Genomic DNA, 19,509 nt, shown 5'->3' with positions numbered 1-19,509 from the left:
TTTTACTACAAAGGCTGAAATGGGCTTTGTTAAATTGTCAACACAAACATCTATCAAAGTAGGACAAGAATAAATAATTTTATGTGTCCACCTTGAATCTTTACCCATGATGATTAGGTCTAGGTTTTTAAGTTTTATCCCAGTCATGTCCTAATCCTTGTCTGCTCATTTGGAAACTGTGTCTAATAAATTTTCCATTCCATCTTAAATGGTGAATCATAGGTGCCAGAAGGCATTGGATTGCCAGTCAGAGAAGTGTGATTCGTCAATCCAGAGAACATGTCTCTAGAGTAACTGCTCTAGAGTCCAGTGGCGGTGCTTTACACCACTGCATTTGACGCTTTGCATTGCGTTTGGTGATGTAAGGCTTGGATGCAGCTGATTTTGAAACATTAGATTATGAGAATATAAAAGAATATATACTGTTGCCCTGGGAAAAACTTATTTGAGGTACGCAGTTAGACCTTAACACCATCTTTGGAAGTAAGAATGTATTCAAAACCTTTAAAAAACTTAAAGACCCTTCACGTGATGGGGAATGGTTCTTTATTAATGGAATGTTTTCTTTCCTAGAACCTCTCATACAAGCCAAGAAACGATTTATCACTCAAAATGCACTTTAGGACTTGGGTCATTTTACTACATTTTAGATGCCCAGTATCAAACTTAAAAACAGTATGTTATTTTGCTAAATTCTTTACAGTGCAGAAGGACCATTTTTGTCCTTTATCTAAATAAGTAATGCTCTACAGTATTTGATGTCCCATAAAACAGTGAGGGTGTTATGTTTACAGTTCTTCACTGTGCTGTCCTTCAACCACTTCTGAACACAGCTGACACACTTCAAAGTGCATTTATGTAAACTGGTCTAGATGGATAGGACATATTTTTTCTTCTTGACTATGTGAGGCTAATTCCAAACAACTGATGAATTCTAGTGAGAATAGTACACTTGTAGATGTTGACATAATTTTGTTTGTTTATTAACCAACTAATGAAACATAGTGAATATTAATGCTTCTTAGGAGGACAGAGATCTAGATCATAGCCCACATTTTCTTTTGCTATTATTTTTTAATTGAAATTTCAACATAAAAGCACTCCAGGTTGTGATTAAAAGGCACAGTAGTCTCAAGACGGCTGCTTGAGCTTGAGCACAGATTAAAGTCAGCCATAGGTCCCCGAGTTAGCCACAGAGAGCGTTTTCACATGATAATGAGTGGCGTGGGTCACAGCTCTAAATTAGGCTGTGCAATTGAAGCAGGGTTGTTTGGAGGATAAAAAACAAGCTCAGCTGAGGGAGTGGAGCAGAGTTGCTCCTCCTTCTTCTCCTCCTCTTCAGCCTTTGTGCTGGATTGGAACAGGCACAGATGTTCTCACCCCACACTGGGCCCCCTTTCCTCCACTTTTTTCCTAATCGCCACCTCGTACGTGTGTGGATTGCACCTGCCCTACCACTCTAGACCTCATTTATCATGGAAATCTCTCTCTCTCTTTCTGTCTCCTTGCTTCCTCTAGATCATGGCCCATGGTTTTCATATCTCCTCTTTGCTGGTGAACAGTGGAGGTCCAGTTGACTTGCTATGCTCACAAATGCTTTCTTTTATAGCATCTATCGCAAAGTTGGACAAGCTTTACAGAACACTGGCAAACATTTCATTCATTCTATTGAGAAACTGGAGCAAATAAGCATTGTTAGTTTTGAAAGATGGTTATTTTGCTTGCATGTGAGAAGTCACACTGTTAAAACAGGTCAGGTGTAATTTTTTGGCTGAATCATTGAGCTAATGTTAGCTTGATGGAAATTTGATGTCATTTCCAACCTGCTTAGCTTTGATTAGCTACAACAACATAGTAGAGGAGAGTGGCATTGGGTGGATTTCACTCTTTGCTGCATATACCAGGCATACATTGCATTATAATAAACTAACTAACAAAACATTATAAAAAAAGACATTTTTAAGGTCAGAAAATATTCTTTTTATTCGTTTTTGTTAATCAGACCATCAGATGGTCATAAGCATATAGATAAGAACAATGTTAAATTGTTCTAACTGTAAACTGCATATAAACAGTGACACAGTACAGTAATAGCTTACAATTCTGTTATTTTGTGTGTGCAGTGTACAATATCTTTTTATGATAAACATACATCTGGCAGACTGAAACATGCCGAACAAGCCTGTACTCCATTACAGCACAGTAGCATAGCATTTAAACAGGACCCTTAATGTTCTGTAATCTCTAACCTAAATTTATTAGATGTCATCAACGGTTGCTACAAAAGAATGCATTTGTAGGTGAGACATGAATGGGTCTGTGTTATAGGAGCTAACTGGAACTTGGCTGGTGGGAGACAATGATGAATTTGCCACCATGCTTTATCATAAGTGTGACTTTCACGTACTTATATACATTATCTCACAAAAGTGAGTACACTCTTCTGCAAATATTTTATTAGATCTTTTCATGGGACAACACATGTGTCACTGCTCATTAAAATGAATTTTAAATGAATAATGTCCTACGAATAACTATAAAGCACTTATGCCTGCTGTCATTAGCGAGAGCAGACAGATGAGCTATTTCTCCCTATGCAACAGTTATAGACCAAAGCCTCAGTTGCCGAAGGGCCTTTGCCATGTCATTTTGTGTGGCCTGTTGGTGAGTCACAGGAAGAGAGAGAAGGAGAAAGAGAAAGAGAGAGAGAGAGAGAGAGAGAGAGAGAGAGAGTCCTACTGCGCAAGGAGGTTTCTCCCCATCAATAGATTATGCTGTCAAACTGTGTAAGAAAATGAAGTTTGCTACTCTAAATCCCAGAAGCGTCGTCCAACAGCAGAAAGCAATGGGTTTACAGAAATGAGTGTGCTGCTGTGTTTGGGAGGTCACTGTATGTAAAAATGATGTGCAAGCTAGATGCACTTCCACCATTCAACACCCATGCAGGTCATTTTGAACAAAAATAGAAATGCTGAAGATGCAGATATATTTTTTTTATCATGGCTGTCAGCTGACAGTTAGTGGCACTAGCTTGTGTACTCAATAGGAATTAATTACATTTTACATGCTTTAAAAATAACTATTTCTTCCATTTATATTGTTCTTTTTTGCTATTGCTAAATTAGCAAAATATGCTTAATCAGAGTATATTTATTACCTTCAATGATTCAGTTTGAACCTGAACATAAAATTACATGACTATTACACTACCTTGGAAAAAGTCTTTATTAATGTTATGTAATTCTATGTCAGTTGTCATGATGACCTTATGTAGGTACCATGTAGCCTTATGAATACTGCCCTACAGTAAAGTGTTCCCAAATGTTTTTTCTTCTCTTGACTCCCTCGTCAATCAACTTATTTTGTGGATTCATCTATTGTTTTTTATTCAGCGGTTTTCCTTGTGTTGATGTATTTAGCACAGTTCTTTTTCCGTTATCTAATCAGATATACAAAAGAACTCAGCAAAAAAGTTCTGGCTCAGATGAACACATATCTGTGATAAAATAACTTAAACTTAATAACAAAAACAATGACTTTTATTTTGCAAGGTTCTTGTCAGTGATGCTGACATCCGTGCACTGCTCATGGCATTATCAGCAGCAGGGTGGCTGAGAAGGACGGCGCGGTCTCTCCCTGACCTGGCCATGCTTTTGCAGCATGTAGCCAGTGTCACTCTCAGAAGGTGCGACTGTCTTCATCACTCAGCCCAAAATGTGAAACACTCTTTTTTTCCCTTGCCCTTAAAGATGTTCTCGAATGGAGAGCAACCTGCAACTGACACTTTCATGTGTTTTGACATTTTTATGGTTCTGCTGTTGCATGTCTCTCCCTGAGTGCCTTGTACGGTTAGTTATAACTGTGACCTTGGCGCTGCTCCATTATGCAGACGGATGCGCCGAGTGAAGTGTGTGTGGGAGGTTTTTGAGCGACAGGCTCTAGCAGATGCAGCTCCAGTTTCTTTTCACCTCAACTTCACTAAAAAGAAAAAAAAAAACTTCATTAACTCACTTTTTTCTTTCCTGCAGATTCTGCGAGGAAGTTGTTTGTGACAGATGCTGTCTAGAGCCTGTTTTGTCTCTCAATCCTGGACTGCATGAATGATAAAAGTACCTACTAAGAGGGTTTGGAGGTGTAACAAAGATAATTGAATGAGCAACAATTAATCTTTCACTTACTGAATTATTAACAGGCATGCAAAGCCAATGAGGTGAGGAGATTAGCCGGCTGACAGGCAGGTGTTTGATAGCCGTGCTCCTGAAGGGCAGATCCTTACCTTGCATTTTTAATCATGCCACTGAGCAGTTGAGTTCAATAACTGATCGCCGCTCAGGCCTTCACTCAGTCTGCCTGACGGTGTGCAAAATGATGCCTTGTATAGAGTGATATCTTCCAGTCCCTGATGGGCTGTAGTTGGAATGATCTTGTTAGGTTACCTGTGCTTTTTTTTCTTCGTCTTCCTAGGGAATGGTAACTGTGTTGGTAAGGCACGCATTCTGATGAGGGGTGCTGGTGATTATCATCACAAACACCATCTGTTGCTGCTCCCCTTCTCACCTGCCCAAATACATCAAAAAGAGCAAACAATGAGTTAATCCTCTGAGCACGGAATTGTGAATTCTGGAGGATTTACATGGCATATGATTTATTTTGGAAGACATGTACAAGAAAAGGACAGATGGAGGCTGCTACAGGCATCGGAAAGCTTTGATTAAGATTTCCACCAACTCGCTCATTTCAGATTTATTCAGAGAGCCTATAGTTATTCACTCAAGTTTATTCATAGGACCTATAGTTACTCACTCAGGTTTTTTAATAGACTCTATAGTTACTCACCTCAGCTTTAGTCATAGAGCCCATGGTTACTCGCTCAAGACTATTCCTAGGGCCTATAGTCAATTTAGATTTATTCATAAAGCCTATGCTACCTCTTTGAAATGTAATATACAGTACTGTGTCAAAGTCAGAGTGCACCTTCCCTTATTTAATTTCCAGTGAAACGCTATTGACTTTTCAGTGTGAGGTAAAGATGAGAAAACATATTTAACAAAAAATGTAATACAATTTTTCACTATTTAGTATTTTCACACTTTGCCTTTGTTACAGCTTCCATTCTTTTCAGGACACTTGCTGTCAGTTTTCAGAAATATTTCTGATATATTTCCACACCTCCAAAATTCATTCTTAGAAGTTGGTTACATTACATTTTCTCAGAATCCAAGAAACATGAAATACATTCAGTGATGTTGAGATCTGGATTCTGGTGTGGTCAGACCATTATTCTGAGAACACTTGCAGCATATTTGTTTGATTTGCAGATTTCTCACAGTGGACGGATGGACAAAAAAATAGGATTCTCAAAACTGAAGTAAGAGTGGAGCTTGATTTTCTCCTCTCTCTCAAAGATGAAAGCTTCAAATACTGATGGGGACAGTTTTGGTGGTCTTGCACAGTTTTTAGGAGTCCCAATATTTTTATACCTTTAATAATTAAGAAATTCTTGTTTTTCCACCTATTTTCACTTTGACCTTTCCCTTCCTTATGCAAATGGATTATTTAATATCCGATTTTCACAGAAATATCTCCCCAAAATGGATAACTTATATTTAATGCCTGTTGTGACAGGAAATAAAATAAATGAAGCGTGCTCTCTGACTTGTGCACAGCACTGTTTGTAACAGTAATAGAGCTCTGATGTGCAAAGACATGAATATTTGCTTGCAACTTCCCCCAGCCTCTTATTTTTATAGTCAATTCTTTGTCACATCTCTCTGCCTGAAAATAAACTCTATTGCATACACGAGTATGCAATACTGATACATTGTGTTCCAAAAGCTAGGCTACAGCCTTTGTAGGCTGCATTTCTTCGCTCATCACTGAAGGCTGTTCTAATCAGAAGAATCCTTCAAATGCAGTTGAGAAATGCAGCATTCAGACTTTTTGTGGATGGTGTCCTCATGGTCTTCTGTTGCTCTGAATCCTTGATTTGAAGAAAAAAAAATTCAAGAGAAAAGCTGGCAGAACCACAGCATCTGCAAACACATCTGCAGAATTCATGTTCAAATGTAACTTGTTTTCAGAAGCAGCATTTCAAAGTGTGTACATGTTAAAATTGTTTTTTGTATAGTTTATATGGGAGCTTGAGCTTTTTAAAACAGTATTATGATACCTGAGTTATATAAAACATTTTTAGAATAGGCCAGTAAAATGTACAATAAAACATACAGCTAGTTGACCTGAGAAATGCACCTGATTTCAGTGAGTGGAACAGCTATTACCTTGCAGATCAGCATTTAACTATAAACAAATTGATGTTTTGGTTACAAGCTCACCATTTTGAACATCAGCAATATTTACTAATGTTTACTAATGTAAATATTTACAAATTACACACACACAGACAATGATGTGACAAAGCAGCCTGTTCCATTTTGTCACTATGTCATACAAACAAAGAGCCTTCATAGGACAGAAGGCCTATCTTTCTGCTTTCAGCTAAAGCCTAGTGTTGCAGCTATAGTAAACTCCTGCACACTACTGCTACTGCATGCATGGATTTCTAACTACTTGCACAACATATTGTATGTTAATCATAATTGTCATATTGGCCTCTGCATTACTGATTTTGCAGAATAGTGTATTATGCAAATGAGGCCTTTATAATTTACGATTTGTTTTATTGGGTGCTGTGAGCATTCTGACCAATCACAAACTAGATTGTTCTGTGGGTGATTTAAATAGTCAAAGTATTCATATGATGCCATAAATGTAAATAATGTAGACTGATCTTTAACCATACCACTTTAAAACAAATGTAAACAGCTTATTTTAATATACTGCAAGGCATATCCTGTAATTGCAATATATTACACTAGGAGATTAGATAACGTAAAAGTTAGGAGATTCAGAAAAAGAAAGATACAGAGAAAATGAGCGGTGACCTGGTAGACCAGCAAAACTCTCACCATCAGACAAACAGCACTTAAAGCTTTCATCTTTGAGAGATAGAAAACATCCACAGGTGTTTCTGTCAATCCTTCCACTGTTAGAAGACAATTCAACACTATGAGTCTGAAAGAATGGCAGCTGTCAAGACGCTGTTACTGAGAAAAGGAAATGGATAAAATAAAAGTTGCAAATCAAACAAAGGAGTAGCTGGCATTCTCAGAACAATTGACTGACCACCCCAGAGCCCAGACCTCAGCGTTACTGAATCTGTTTGGGAGTACTTGAACTGTGAGTAGCAGAAAATGGAACCAACTTCTATGACTGAACTTTGGAGGCATGGGAAAACATTCCTGCTGATTTCTTGAATTAAACAAAATCACCTGGACAGAATGGGAATGGTTATAAAGGTAAAGTGTGGACACACTAAATACTGACACATGTCATTGTCATTACATTTAGTTGGAGCTTTTGTGTAATTTTCCGTTAAATATGTTTTGTCCATTTCATGCTGCCATACTGATTGTTGGTGTGCTTCCAGAGAGCATGTTTGGAAACCATTCAGAGCATAGACACACACAGCAATGAATAACAATACAGTCCAGGGTTATTTTTGTATTCAAGTATCACTTCTGATATCAATAACACAATGATACCTGGGGTGACCATTATGCATAAAAATGGTTCTCAACAGACAATTTCCTCTGAGGTTTTCTCTTGGCAGACTAAAGAATTATTGCTTAGTTACAGGTTGAGAAAAAGTGCTCTCTTTTGCACTTTTGAAAGACTTGCAATTATGAAAGACACACTCAGCTGCATTACACTGAATTGGCACACGCATTTGCAAGCCAGTTGTTGTACTAAATTAATATTGAGTGTCCCATCTCATCATCCAATTAATAGATGTTGGTAATTATCCAACCCATGCCGTTCCCTCATGCTTGTCCCATATCCATCACTAAGTTAAAAATAAATTAAAATCAATACGCTGCCAGTGTCATGGGACTCTGTCATTGTTTTCAGTGCTGAGAGTCAGGACTGAATAACCACTATTGATCTCCTCTAGGAATATTCCCCCTTTTATCTTCTCCAGCTTGCAAGATAAGTATTCCCCCTTCTCCCACCATGCAAGCAGCGACAAACTGCTCTGTTTTTGTTCTTATCTTCCCCACTTTGATAATAAATGCAAAGACTGGTGTGATGGGTAGGCCCAGAAAACAAAAGTGGAGTTCCACTGATAACGCTGAACAAAGTTGAGATTCATTCTTTCCTAAACATACACTCTCACACCCACACACATGCACCCACACAGCTCAGGGGTGGAGGGGCAAAGAAACACACTTTGAGAAAATGTGTCCCTAAATGGCTCTAAAGAGGAAAGAGAGACAGAGGGGAGTGTGTATGTGTGTAAGTAGAGATCCAGTGTGTCAGCAAACACTGACTTTCCTACCATTAAATTAGGTGCTGGGTGAAGCAGGGTAAAAGAACTGGCTACAGAGAGCATACATGAAACACTGAGTCTTGCAGCTCAAGAACAACGGGGGACAACCATGAAAAATGGGCTGAATATTGGGGGGAACACAGCCTTATTATGGCAGGTGTGAAATTTGAAAAACAGTCTGATGCGCCATGAAAGCAGAGCTCAAAGTAAGAGGTGTGCTTGTCAACATTGTCCCACAAGCCTGTCATTAGCAAAGGGATGTAATGTAAGTTAGCAGAACTGAAAAGTAAAATAAAGTTTTAGACTCAAATCAGACAGAAATATCATAAGCATTGAAAGTTGTATAATGCTTAACCGATCATTTTGTCCACCCCCTGAAGCAATTTTTCCCTGCCCAATCCAATTTGGAGGGAGACCACTCACTCTGGCAACTCTGGTACTCATTATGAGATCAGTGAAGCATATATTGTAGCCTAAGTAGAGCTTGGCATGCTTATGTTAAAGCGATGGTCTGGCCAAAACTCAGCTTCCTCTTATACCAAATGTAGTAAGTCAAACTATGTTTGGTGTCTGAAGCTTCTTTAATTTGCACTGCGGCTACGAGGCTGATGTAGCTAACAAGAAATCAACATTTACAGAATTGTGGCTAAGCTTTCATTTTTAGTTACATTAGCCTTGTAGCTCTCTCCTCTTATTCTTCTGGCAGTGAATCCATCACTGCCCGCACAGATTAGGAGGGACGAAGCCTTGCTCACCTTGCACTCTCCGACCCACCTACGAAAAGGGAAGTCCTATTTGCGATAATGACTCTGATGACAATTTGTTTACCCTTATCCAAAGCTCTGGCAGGAGCCCCATGGGAGCGTGAGCATCTGGTGGGCGGGGTTCCCTCAGGAGCTGAAGTCCTCTCAGTGAGGGCCACGCACAGCTGTGAGGGAGGGCTGGGAGGTGTCATGTTCAAGAGCAGCCAGGACTTCAGCCCTTCACTTCCAGTTTTAATCAGCTGCTGGTGTAAGAAGTCTGCTTGGCATAGAGATTCATCACCTAGAAGTGGAGCTTCGTTTGAGCCTAATGAACATTTTCATGGTACACATGTTGAAGCATGAAGCTTGTGATGGAACTGTGATTTGTGGCAGGGAATGCAGATGGAGAGAGAATCTCCGAGCATCTTTTCAGACTGATCTTTTTGATTACCTGAGTAGTTGATCTCATATGGAATCAACTGGAATGGACAGTGTAATTGAACATCCTGGCCAACAGATGTCAGTATTTCAGAGGAGGAATTTGGGGATGGTTGAAGAAGGTTTAGCACTTTCAGGTGGTAAATTTTCTGTAGGTTATTATTTTTGCCATTGGGAGCTGAGGCGTAGCCAAGGGTGGCCACCCCAGTTATGGAAAGTGAGACAGTCAGTTTATCTTCAATAAAGCATCAATTATGTTTTATGGTGAAAATTTGCCTTTGGAGTGGCTATCAATAAGTTATAAGAGTTTAATAGTACTACATTTAACAATTATGTATGTATTTTGCTGTGATAGGCTCAGGAAACAAGTGAGTGAACGTGCACTGCTCTTTGAGCTACATTATGTAGTGCAACAGTAAGATGTGGTAACCATCAAAAATGACCCAGCTACAACTTTTTTCATGCCAAATAATTTATTTTTTACAGTTGAATGTATGCATGCAGGTTACTCGATACAGTGCTGTCTGGCTAGCGTTCTGATTATTAGACTAAGGTATTGCCACTTGCGAGGTACAAATGATAAACGTCTATGGACTTCTTTATTGAATGTTTTTCCTAACGTTAGTGGTTGCATTTAATTCAATTGGTTTAAATACAATATTTCATCATGAATGACTAAAATGTTACATCAGTATGGGTCTGTCTTTCAGTTGACATTTCGGTAATACTTGCATTGATGTAATATTCTATTTGTGTGGAAATGATGGACAGATTTATTTATGCACAGACAAAAAAAATTATATAATTTCAGTAAAGTAAAACTTAACCATCTAACTTGTTTTTTTCCTACCGGCCCAATCTAAAAGTTCTAGCCCCTACTCCTACTTGGATCCCATGTCTGGACTCACACATATACATTTTAATCTGTCGTCACCAGTTATTTGCTGAATTAATTATGTGTGATGCATTTAGTCAAATCAAGTCAAGTCAGTTTTTATTGTCAATACTACAATATGTACAGGACATACAGTGTGCTGAAATGGCATTACTCTCAGACCTCATAACATTAAATAGATGGTAAACAGGAAAAGTGTTAATTTAAATAGACACTACCAAAAAACACTAAACACTAGTCATAAAAATAAACATTAATTGTAGAAAAATAGAATAATAAAAAATAATATAAATAGTGACATAAGGCACACACAGATTAAAGTCTGTGGGTATAAATAGTGCAAATCTAAACAGTAGTGCAATTAGAATGAGCCCATTTACAACTTATATTTTCACTGTACAGATTACCTGTGCTTGTCCTTTTGCATAGTTTACATGCATATTATCACTGTCTAAAAAAATAACCATGAATTTTTATCTCTCTACATCATTTGAGCATGCCGGCTGTCCTCTACATTGTGTGAACATTTTATGATAAATGGACCAATAGAAATACTCCAAAATCACTTGGAATAAAACCTCTTCTCATTAAATTACATATAAAATTAAGAATGTTTTTGCCCTTTTTCATTCTGGAATAATTCTCTAAGCTTTACTAACTCTTCTACTGCCTAGTGTCAAGGTTTTCAAATAGCATTAGTTTGTAATTTTACAAACTAGCATAACTGGGTATGTCTTGATGAGAGTAAGTGCAGGGCTAATGACAGGTTTGTTAAGTGATGTTTTCTGTGATTTGGCAATTTAGTACAAATAGGCCTACTGAGCTTTCCAATGGGCACAGATTTGTATAGGTTTTAGAGAATAAAGCAGAAGTAAAGTGCAATCAAAATACGTAGAAAGTCGTCTTATTACAGTTTAAAGCCCTATTTGTTTAGCAGTGGAGGTCCAGTAATGTAATTTGTGTGTGATTTGACTGGCTAATTTGTACAAGATAAAGGATCTGTTTCCCCATATTATGCCAATAAGCCTGGAATTAAACATCATTGCACAGATATTTACCTCAGACTTATGCGACAGACAACATACTTCCAAATAACATGTTTGGTAGCTGAACAGCAAATGGAGTTATTTCATTATCCTTCTTCTTTTAATGTGGCCAACACCAAAATGTTGGATTTGTTAACACTTCCCATTAATTCTGTATTCATAATACTTTATAAAGTCACCAGTTAACTTAAAATAAATCCAAAAGAACACTTTCTTTTACTAATACACATGAACAAAGCTCACACAGAGCCCTGGTCAGGCTCTGCATGTGGAGAAGCAGCTCATCTTCAAGGCTTTGAGAACACACAGTAGCACTTCACACACCTGAGAGAGGAAGTGCTCAGTGTCTTGAGCTTGTTAGGCATCTAAAATGCAGACACAAGGTGAGGACTTTTTCAGATGGGAGGGCTGCTATTAGAGGCCTTGTGTTCCCATCATGTTTACCCACACTTACAAGCCCTGCGTCTGGCTATAGAGACGCTCTCTCCATCCCGGCCTCTTTGAAGTGAAGTTGATCCTTCAGAACAGCCTTGTAGTAATTGCTGTCCGTCTCTTTTTCTCCCTTTCTCTCGCTCTCTCTCTGGCCGAGAGATAGGGTGAATGGATGCAGATGCTGAGCTTCTGCTATGATCTCCAACCTCTCCACATCTCTCTCTGAACTGAAGCAAATAATGAACGAAAGGCAAGAGAGCTAGATGGGCCTCTGCCAGAGCAATTGCGACTGTATTATTAAGGGCATATCATGCCACAGAATGAGCAAAGAAAGAGAGAGGGACTCATTATAAAACCCCACAGTGAATGAATGCACTTGTTTTAAACAGAAGTACAAGAGGCTTTCAGACTACTTCAAACTAAGCACTTGATGTTCCCCCTGAACATTTTTATTCATCAAACCACTGAAATGACATTCACTGATCCAGCGAATAGTGCTCTTTTCCCATGTTGGCTTAAATAATGATGATTTGTTTTCAGTTTTTTGCGCTAACACCTTTAGATTAGCATAATTGAACAGATGCAACACAACAAAACAGCATACCGGGCATTAAATTTTCATGTTAAATGCAACATGGGAAATGCTAAAGGATCTGTAATGACACTTGATATGAAAATATGTCTTTTTATCCTGTAATGCTCTCTGGTTTCATTGCATGCAGTAGCATATCTAAATGGCCGCATAGCACATTTGTGTAATTATTTTAGCTGTGCATCGCATTAGGTGCGAGTGTTTGTTTAGTTTGTTGGATGACCTTTTCTGACTTTATTGGGGAACTTTTTTGTTTTGTTTCTCTCTCTCTCTCTCTCTCTCTCTCTCGCTTTCTCTCGCTTTCTCTTGCTCTCTCTCTTTCCATTTTTCAAAAGGCATCCAAGCTGGCACAAAACCCTATGGAGATAAATATAAAAGCCATATTTGTGGGCTGTAATATTCCAACAGCATTTATGCTCCTTGTTTTTGCATTCTAGTCAGTCTTGCAGGCAGTGATCTGAATCCAAGCAAATGACAGTATAAGGGAATTTGTCTGCGAGGTCTAGTCCTTCTCGGCGCATGTGACGTTGAGTGATTTGCTGAGTGATTTGACACAGGCACAGGGGAGAGCGGGTTCAGATGCAGGTTGGGCAGAGAGCAGGTGAGCTAGGGTACTCAGCTGTGTTAGGATATTTGGTCATGGCTATCATTCACCTTACACAGACAGTCAAAAAGCTGACAGGCCATGCACAAGTGTACCGCTCATGCGACCACTGGTTGTTAAAATATGAATATGGCATAAGATAGCAGGCATGCTTTTCGAATGTTTTTGACAGTTCAACAGTTTAGAATTGTTTGGACAGTCATGGTGGAGTTTTGTTGATGAATTTTCATTGCCTTCTGGTTTTTCAGTTTTACTTTTCCTTTTTTTTAAAGACAATTCTACAAACCTCCAAATTCCCACAAAAATAGTGCCAGTTTGTGAAATGCTAATACAATCAAAAATCAGTGATTAGCAAATGCTGTTTGACATGTATTAAACTGAAAAACACAATGTTTGATGTTTTATCTGGTGTTTTTTTTTTTTTTTTTTTACAAATGTATGCTAATTCCAAATTTGATGCCTACAACAAAGCTGGGACGGGAGCATGTTTTCCACTGTGTGTACATCACCTTTGCTTTAATCATTACTTAATAATCATTTAATGACTAAAGACAACAATTGATCCTGTTTTGAAAGCAGATTTTGTAATTCTTTCATTAAACATTTTCAGCTGGTCAAGGGTGTCCCTGAAAAAGACATCAACTGGAAGGCAGCATATGTTGGTCCAAAATACGTATATCTTTCAGCATTAATGGTGAATTCAAATGTGAACAAGTTACCCATGCAATGGGCACTAATACACTGTCATATCATTACAGATGCTGGCTTTTGAACTTTACACTGGTAACAATCTGGAAAGTCAATTTTTTTTCTTTGGCTCAGAAAACATGACCTCCACTATTTCCATAAACATTCTGAAAAGTTGACTTATCAGACCACAATACACGTTTCCACTGTACATCTGTTGCAGATGATCTCAAGCCCCAAGAAGTTTCTGGAAGTTCTTGACATATGGTTTCTGCTCTGTGTAGTACAGTGTTAATATGCATTTCTGAATGCAGCAATGAACAGTGTTTATTGACAACAATTTATCAAAGCGTTTGCGAGCCCATTTGGTGATATCCCACTATTGAAGACATTATGCACCTATTACAAACTCTTGTTTAGGAACGTTATTCTTGAACTTGTGGATTTTTAGCTGACAAATCTTTTTGTCTAGTGGCAAGCCTTGACATATCTTTTATACACAAGCATGATTGCATCCCCTGTTCAAGGTGTTGTTTTTTTTAACATTTCACAACATTCTTAACCTTAAATTGACCAATCTAACCTTTTTTACTTGGTCCAGGCATAAATATCTTGTCATCAAACTCATCATTAAAGTAAAGGTAAAATGAATTTGCAAAACTACTGCTTTCTGATTTTATTTCACATATTATTTTATTAAACATATGCAACATTTTGGAAATTTCAGTTTGTAACTAGATGCTTTCACTTTATCTACAACACAATAAAGAAAGAGCTACATGTTAAGACACACAGCAGTTTTGATTGCAAGTCTAGCGAAGAACTCGAGGGAAACTTTTGAGAATGATCAAGAGTTTCACTATAGAATGATTCCTTGCATCTATCCTAAGGACATGAAAGTGTATTTTTGAAGAACTAAATCAATACTACAGCTGTCATTCAGGAAGTGGATCAATGGCGATGCTTTAATGAAAGCACATGCCGCACCTTTGAACTTAACAGTAGAGGAACCGGCGCTCACATGTCCACCATGGATGTGGAATTTAAGATTTGGGATGAAATTCTTTCCAGCAGCAGTCCTGGGAAGCTTACACTCTTTTGCACAGAGCTTCATATTTTATCAAGGATCCATGCCTTCATCATGCTGGTTTTGATTACTAGTGTGAAGTCTACAAAGGAATGCTATAAAACTCAGGTCAATAATCTAATAGAGTTCTTCAGATTTAATCAGCAGGCTAAGAAAGCAGTAGCTCGATACCGCAGTGTGTGGTATAAGCTATAGCTTGATTTGAATCCCTCTGCTGTTCAGACTGCCTAGCTTTTGATGCTATGCAGTTTCATTTCCCATTCTCCAGCAGAAACTGTTGTTCAGTTTCACCCTTTCATCAGCCTGATGTCAGAAAAAACGTGGAGAAATATTTCATGTGATCACAGCAGCGTGGTATGATGTAACTTCTCATTAGGCTGAAAGTAAATGCTTCAGGTGAGTGAAGGTACACTAACAAAAGATAAAGTGTACTCAAAACAGCAATAGCTGTAATTCTCAATTAATGCACAAGTACGTCTTTTCTAAAATTATAAACATTTAAGAAAGGAACAAACCAATAGTGTCATACACAGTTTATAAGCCTCTTCTTTCTTTTTCATAAAGTATTTCTCCTAATAGTGGCCATTGTGGATGTTTTTTTCCTTATCATATAAAAGCAGTTTTAGCTTAGCTTGAGAGCTTTGCAAAATATCAATAAAATCTGAATCCTCCGCAAGCCTCCTCTTATGCATATGAAGATTTGCCACCCCACCTTAAAGTGACAATTTGTAAAAAAAAATCTCCCTTCACCCCATCTTCAGGTGCTCTTGTTAGGGAACATAATTACTATACCATTTTCCAACACAACTGTATTTTTGAAATTGCATTGACTCCAAAAAACATGTCTTGATTCCGGGCTTTTTATTTTATTGGTTGATGATATGATCAAGTGCAAATATGTACTTTTATATAAATATATTCCCTTTCTCATGGGAAAAATGTATTTGAAGTACACAGTTGGACCTTAAGACTGTTGTACCTCTGAGGGTACATTTACATTGTTTGTATCTTGAACACAAATGTACCCATACTGTTCCTTTCTTTCTGACAGTTTAGTCAATTGGCCTAAACTTATTTGGTGTCTGGATGAACTGAATGACTAAAGTACTACACATTTACCTTAAATGTAATCTTAAAAATAAAACTGCCTAAATAGGTTCTTTGAGTGATGCCACAGAAGAACCACTTTTGGTTCCCTAAATAACCATTCTATGTATGATTCTTTGGAGGACCGTTCTTGTAACTGATATGGGTGGCTGTTGAGTGTTGAGAACCTTCCCATAATGTAAAGGTTCTAGGAAGCTAAATGTTCTAGGAATCCTTTAAAAAAATGGGTAAAAAGGGTCGATTAGATGGATTGTTATATATTTTCTCTGGGCTCCACTTATGATCTTTGTGTGGTTTTATGTACGAAGAAGGGACATAAATTATTTTAATACAACAATATTCTTACCTCCCTTTAGACCTTACAATTAAACAGGCTGCTTTTGATAGTGTCTTTAGGACTGGTATGTGTAAATATTCTCTGTTCTGATTGGCTGCTTTATACTGTGCTTTGTTCAAAAAGCAGTCTGGGCTGAACCACTCCTTATTAGAACCCAAACTTAGACAAATATTGGATCATACTTATTATTTAGCACAAGCAAAACAAGGGAAGGTGAATCCTCATTGTCAGAGAAGTGAAAATATGAAGAAGCAAAATGAAATCGGGACAGACAATGGCAGAAAACAAAGATAAACATTGCGGTGGCCTTTCCCACGGAAATTACTGATGAGGGACAAACGTTTTCAGAGTGACATCAATGCTGCCTGTTTTATGCTGACAGGTAATTAGCATACCAAGGTAAATACATTATTATGGGGGCCAGTATAAAGTGCTTCAGGTTGTTGTCTCCTCTGTAATTACTGTGTTTGTGACAGAGAGTGACTTGCTCTGTGTCCATTTGCGCTGCTCTTATGCTGCTTGTTTGGCTGGCCAGGCAGGCTGGAGCAGCCCAGTCCAGCGCTCTTCATCGAGGACTGAAGCAGTGAACCAAACCACCGGCCTTTGAGGTCAACCGCAGCAGCAGCTCCTGCGGCTTGTCAGCATGTCAGGGTGCATGCGGGCGTGCTTTTCAGAGAGGAGCAGCTGCCCTGTTTGTTTGAGCGACCAGAGCTCAGGAAGTTCAAGGCGCTTGTCTGCATCACGTTAACACTGGAAAAACAAGAAGAAACGGAAGAGGGAAAAGAACACGCAGAACGGTCAAGTGGATGTGACCCTACTGGACTTCATCTTGTAACATCTCTTTTTCTAAAGCTAGTGATTTTTAGTGTGTTTGGTTGGTTGGGTATACATTATTGCTGGGGATATGATTAAAATTCATCACAAAATTTTCTCAATTTTTCACAGTATCACAGTAATAACAGATGTTTAAGTTTTCATAAATATCAAAATTTAATGAACCCTGCTTAGAGTAGAGTACAGAAAAGACTAGACATCCTTCATTTGTTTCCTTTCCAGTCCAAATAGCCAGTAAGCACAAGTTATTCATTTTTCAGGAGACATTGAGGAGTTCAGATATAAGATACACTTTCATAAAGATATAGAGAAACTAACAGTCGTGTCACCATCACACTGCAAACTTGAGGGAATAGAAGTTCACCAATGCTCTCAAGTTCAATTAACTCAAAAAAGCTCTGAAGCAAGTTGCCATCCATTTATTTCTGTGGCAATTAGGTGCGTCTGTCCATCTTTCCTCAATGAAAAAAATAATGTAAATGTAAAAACGATAACACTGTGGTTCTGAAAGGATACGTAGCTGTCTAAAAGCAGTTACCGAGAAAATGAAACAGACAGAGAGAAAGAGAGAAAATGTGCAAATCAAACGAAGAAGCCGTTGGTGTCCTCAGAATAGGACTGACCATTCCAGAGTCCAGACTTCAACATCATTGAATGTATTTAGAATTACTTAGAATGTGAGACTCAGAAAATACAACCAACTTCTAAGACTGAAATTTGGAAGTGTGGAAAAGTATTCCTGCCATTTTTTTGTCGAAAAACTGGATTTTTCCTAAAAAATGGAAAAGAATTAATGAAGACTTTAGTTGTATTTAGTGTATATTTTTTTGTTAGACATATTTTCTGCTTTGCATGAATAACCTGTACTTAAAGGAAATTAAATAAATGAAGGGTTTGTGACTTTTGCGCTTTACTGAATTACAATACTTGTTGAATGTGCTGGTCACATTAATCAGATGGGAAAAGGACCTGTCTCTCTCAGGATTTCTTGCTTCGCCAACGCACTTTAGACTTAGTTCTATAAATCTTTTAACCTTAACCTTAAACATGCAGTGTTATCCTACAATACTGATAAAATTAAAACTAGTTGTGGCACACCAATACCAGCACCATGTAATGAAAACAGTTGCTGGTATTTTCAACAATGAGTTGATTTGCAACTTCTTGCCTCAAAAGAAGTTTTGAAACTCAGTTTTTTGGAGTTGTATGAAATTATACATAGAGTTAAATACACTTCATTTAAGTTTAATAAAACAAAAGTATAAGTATTCAGGACACAAACTATACTTCTGCAGAAACTTTAGCTTTTGAGTTCAAGTAACCACCACAGTGTTTAATTCATTAATGTTTACATCATTGATGTAATTATAATGATCACAAGCTGAGATATACAAAAACACTTTTAAAAAAGGTTGCATACTCAATAGAGAAAAACTACTGACTTGCAACAACTTAAGTTGAAAACTGAATACTAAGCAGAACCTCTAAACACTTTCATGGTTTGGATACCTAAAACATATAAAGTGCATTGAAACTTATGCTTAACATATATGTAACACGTGAATGTGTTGTTTGTTTGAAAACAACATCTAAAAAAAAATTAGAGCAAATAAACTCTGAATTATGGTGACTCTACCCCAGTTACTTTTCTATTGGGTTTGCTCTTCTCACAAAATTAAGAACATGAGTTTCAATGTGACTGGATTAAGTGAATATGTCTAATTTCAAGAAAATAATTATAATATGATCGAAGTACAAATATTATCAAGGCTTTTAGAGATGCAGCACTAAAAATGAGAGTTAGCAGAACTTTTGAGTAAACTAAGAGGTGCTGGGTGAACTTTTGTATCCTCAGTTTGAGTTAACTCTAGAAAAGCTGTGTAATAAGTTACCTTACAATTTTAAGATGAACTGACTTTTCATTTGTTACAGCGCTGTAAATGTGTGAAAACATGTCCTCAGCAAGATGCAAAATCAACACATTCAAACTGGAAGGCCCTAAGAAGCTTTGGAGCTTTGGAAGTTATTGCTAAAGCAGATTTCAATGTCATTAGTCATGAGTGGATAGTTGAAATTCCCAGGTCGGCATCCCTCTTTTTAAGAACCCTGTTAGGTTTCACACAGATGATGCGGGCCAGATGTGCTTTAGTGCTCTTTTCATTTCATCCAAGTTGCTGTTTAAATGGAATTACAGCCAGATTAGGGGCATCAAAGCAATTAATGCTTACATCATCAGAAGGTTGCTTTGTGGGGTTGTTGGGTCCGATGCGTATGAAGCATCCTCTAACACACACATACACGTATATACACCTTGCTTTGTT

The 19,509-nt window shown here is 37.8% G+C and overlaps 1 long non-coding RNA gene across 1 annotated transcript in view; it reads right to left on the bottom strand.

Moving 5' to 3' along the window:
• Nucleotides 1-2,011: 2,011 nt before the first annotated feature.
• LOC119264138 overlaps nucleotides 2,012-19,509 on the bottom strand; it is a 38,353-nt gene continuing 20,855 nt past the window's right edge. Inside the window, exon 3 of the long non-coding RNA XR_005130794.1 lies at nucleotides 2,012-4,557. This is a non-coding gene — a long non-coding RNA (uncharacterized LOC119264138). The remainder of the gene's footprint in view (nucleotides 4,558-19,509) is intronic.

This window comes from Pygocentrus nattereri, chromosome 10 (assembly GCF_015220715.1).
Source record: "Pygocentrus nattereri isolate fPygNat1 chromosome 10, fPygNat1.pri, whole genome shotgun sequence".
Lineage (NCBI taxonomy): Eukaryota > Metazoa > Chordata > Actinopteri > Characiformes > Serrasalmidae > Pygocentrus > Pygocentrus nattereri.
This window is presented reverse-complemented; position numbering and strand designations above follow the sequence as displayed.